At 37.4% G+C, this 3,937-nt stretch overlaps 1 pseudogene; it reads left to right on the top strand.

Annotated features, from left to right (window-relative positions):
• Positions 1–2,774: 2,774 nt before the first annotated feature.
• LOC144294340 (transmembrane protein 14C pseudogene) lies at positions 2,775–3,101 on the top strand (annotated as a pseudogene).
• The last annotated feature ends 836 nt before the right edge of the window (positions 3,102–3,937 follow it).

The following is a 3,937-nucleotide window of genomic DNA, read 5'->3' as shown; positions in this document are numbered from 1 at the left end:
AGGATGCAGTAAAGCTAGAGAAAGAAAGAAGTTTTGATTTTCAAAAGTCTTGTTTTAATTTGAGATAAAAGATTAAGAGGTTAGTCAGATTCAGTTGTTCTTACTATTAAAGGGGAGATAAAAATTTCATGAAATGGGACAATGGCAAAGAACAAGTGGAGAATACACAAGGACATTGGATAAAGATGGACCCCAGCAAAGGGACCCTGGATCCTTCACTATGCTTTCTCCATGCTTCACCCCCTTTGTGTTTAATTCCTGAGGACAAAGTTGAATACTAGGGAAAGTGAAGATTTGAATATAAGCAGGAACCATGCAAGTTTTCACAAGTTGTACTTAGGATGAAGACAAGGCTTAAGTTTCCCTGTGAAGGAGCAGAAATATCTATGATCAGACAACAAATCAGAAGATATTTTACCTTGAGGTCAGTCTTTTGTCATGCATTCCATAAAGAGGGGTCGTGTGCTGACTTTGGCAGAGGATGGGTCAAGGTTCAGATATGTGGGAGAAGGTGAGAAAATTAGCCAGTTTAGTTAGTACGTATTTTGTTCATCACCGATCAATGAGGACGAAACAGTTCAGCTAATCATTTCTGAGGCAGAGAATGGGAATTTTGGAGGTCTGCGTTGCCCTGTCACAGGTAGATAAAGAGGAATCTGTATGTCTTATTTAAGTCATGCATGGTATGGGGTTCTTTGCAATAAGTAGTTTTCTAGAACATAAGAGTGGGGGGATTTCTTTTTTTTTATTTTTTAACTTTGCTGTTTTCTAGGATCACAGGGCCTAAGTAAAGTTTAATGTTTTAAATGGATGCCAGTAAACCAGGAAAATGGTCCAGAATGATCAACCTAAGACATGTACGTGGACTCTAAAAAAGAAAAAAGAGCCACCAAACAGCAGCAACAACCAGGAACAAAACAAAAATTCCTACAAGAACAAAATACTAGCCTCATTTATCTCCTGATCAGCGTTTCTATACAAGAAGCCTTGAAAGCAACAAGATACTAAGTAGTAGGCCAAAGATAGTTTAACCAACCACATTTTATTTAATATCTACTCTACGAACAGTTTTGACCATGCAAGAGCTCAGAGAATATTGTGCCGTTGAATCCTTCTAGTAGGAATTATTAGACAATGAATTTTGACCAACTAAGTAATTAGGTAAACAGTGGCAAAAGGACTGGGAATAAATATTAAATGTATTTGCCTGTAGAAACAAAATATGGAGATTGAGATGTCAGAGTGAAATATAGATATTACATGTCTTTACTATGTAGAAATGATATAACTAAAGTTGGATAGGCAAGAGAGAAAGGAAGTCAGAAATTAGATAAATTTATTCTCACTTAATTTATTAAAAATAAATACTGTCAGTAACTAAAGTCAGGTGAGAGAGATGAGGGGAGAGACAGAAAAGGAAGAAGAAATATCTTAATTTTTAACCATTAGTTATAGTAGGGAACTTAGAGATGTATTTTTAAAAAGTACATGATTAAGGATCTAATATAAAATTATTATTATAAAGATAACAACTAAAGGAAAAAAAACCACATAACTTGAATAGCAGATAAACAACACACACAAAAAAAACCCAAATAAAATGGAATTTATAATGAAAGAAATTCTTTAAAATGACACTGAAAATGCAATACAATAATATGATGGAAAAAAGATGAAACATAACTTTTATATCAATAAGTCACCTTTTAAAAGGCTTATCTTTGTCTAACTTTTTAATTTTTTTAAAGGCTTAACTTAATTTTTTAAGAATTATTTTATTAGCTTATCTTAGTGAGACAGAGAGAGAGAGCAAGTATGCGTAAGTAGGAGGAGGGTAAGAAGGAGAGGATCTCAAGCAGACTCTGAGCTGAGTGCATAGCCTAACATGGAGCTTGATCTCAGGATCCTGAGATCAGGACCTGAGGTGAAATCAAGTGTCTGACACTTAACAGACTGAACCACCCAAGTGCCCCTGAATTTAGTTTTTAAAGGAAATGAATCTCCAGAATGAATCATACAACCTGATTCTATGGCACAGACTCATCTAAAGCAAGGCACTTCAGTAAGGCTGAAAATAGAAGAATTAAAAAGGGCAGAGCAGAAAATACACATAAAAATAGACCAGGGACTCCAGTAAAATAATATTAAGAAAGATACTAATACTGCAGAAGTATGTGACTTGGGATCCCTGGGTGGCGCAGCGGTTTGGCGCCTGCCTTTGGCCCAGGGCGCGATCCTGGAGACTCGGGATCGAATCCCACGTCGGGCTCCCGGTGCATGGGTGCATGGAGCCTGCTTCTCCCTCTGCCTGTGTTTCTGCCTCTCTCTCTCTCTCTCTTTCTCTGTGTGATGACTATCATAAATAAATAAAATTAAAAAAAAAAAAAAAGAAAATCCTTAATCTATTCCGAACTAAAAATAAATAGGAACCTTAGGTATAACCTTCTCTAATCACCATACAATGAAACTAGACAGCCCAAAGGCCCTTTAACTTGGACTTTGTAATAATATTTTCCTAAAATCTAAATTGAAGAAGAAATAAAAAATGAAATTGCATTGTATGTAGAAAAAAATGTAATAAAAACACTTTAGAATCTATGGGATGTAGTTAAAACGGGGTTTATGGAAAATTCATCATCTTAAAACACTTAACCTCAGTAAAAAAAATGGAGTCATGGGGCTTGTGCACCCTTGTCGACTCATGCAGGCCTAGGGGAAAGTGGTTCAGTGCAGGCCTGGTGTATCCTCCTGTCCAGCCAGAGTGAGAGGGAACCATGCAGAAGGACTCTGGCCCACTAGTGCCTTCACATTGGATCGGCTTTGGCTATGCAGCACTGATTGCTTCTGGTGGGATCACTGGCTATGCAAAGGCAGGTAGTGTCCTGTCACTGGCTGCTGGGCTTCTTCCCTGTGCTTTAGCAAGCCTGGGTGCTTTTCAGCTGTCTCAGGATCTGAGGAACATTTGGGTTTTCCTAGCCACATCTGGAGCCTTAGCTGGCATTATAGGAATGAGATTCTATGACTCTGGAAAATTTGCCGGTGCCAGTTTGTCGATGGTTGCCAAACTTGGAATTACTGTATTGAACATGCCCCGTCAGTAGTAGTCATGTCCAGCCTGGACTCATGAAGAATTTAAAACTTCCAGTATTTTTAGTGTAATGAGAGAAATTAGGTGCAGCATTTTCAAGTATTTTGACATTTTACTTACAAAACAAAACAGAACAAAATGACATTGAACTTTCTAGGAGAAAAAAAATCAGTCATTATCATTACAACCCTAAAGAGGTTGCTGGTATATAATCCAAGAGCTTATTGTTATATTCTCATATAGTTTGATTCTTGTATGTTGATGTTATCTCTTCTTTCTGTATCTATAGGTAAAGTCTCAAGGGGTAAAATGTTAGGTATTTTCATTAACAATGTTAGGTATTAACATAAAGCCCCATGACCTGCTCATAATGGTGTGAAAAAAATCTTTTATGAGATTTAGGATTTCTGTTCTTTGGCTCATCCTAGAGCATAGGCCTACTTTGAAATTATGTCAAATGAAGTATCAATGAAAATAAAGTTTGCCATAAATTTAAAAAATGGAGTCATGAATAGATATCCAATTCAAAATTTAGAGGAGAGAAAATGAAATTAACCTGAGGTAAGTAGAGGAAGTTTGATAGATTGAATACGTCTCACTTTTTCAGTTCTCTCTGTATATGTCCCCTGCCTCTTGCCCTTGTGCTCCATCATGTGGATTTCTTTGGCAGATGGGATGCCAGTAGATGGGATGCAACAGAGGCTTGCAGTGCACATGTGCAGCAGTGTAAACTCTTGTGTATCTGCATTTGCCCTGAGAATAACATCCATCAGCTAGCCTGCTGGTTCTGGAGGAGAGACACATAAAGGAATGCTGCAGAAGCATCAGCTGGCCTGGAGGAGGATGAGA

The sequence above is a fragment of the Canis aureus genome, chromosome 22 (assembly GCF_053574225.1).
Source record: "Canis aureus isolate CA01 chromosome 22, VMU_Caureus_v.1.0, whole genome shotgun sequence".
NCBI classification, from domain to species: Eukaryota; Metazoa; Chordata; class Mammalia; order Carnivora; family Canidae; genus Canis; species Canis aureus.
This window is presented reverse-complemented; position numbering and strand designations above follow the sequence as displayed.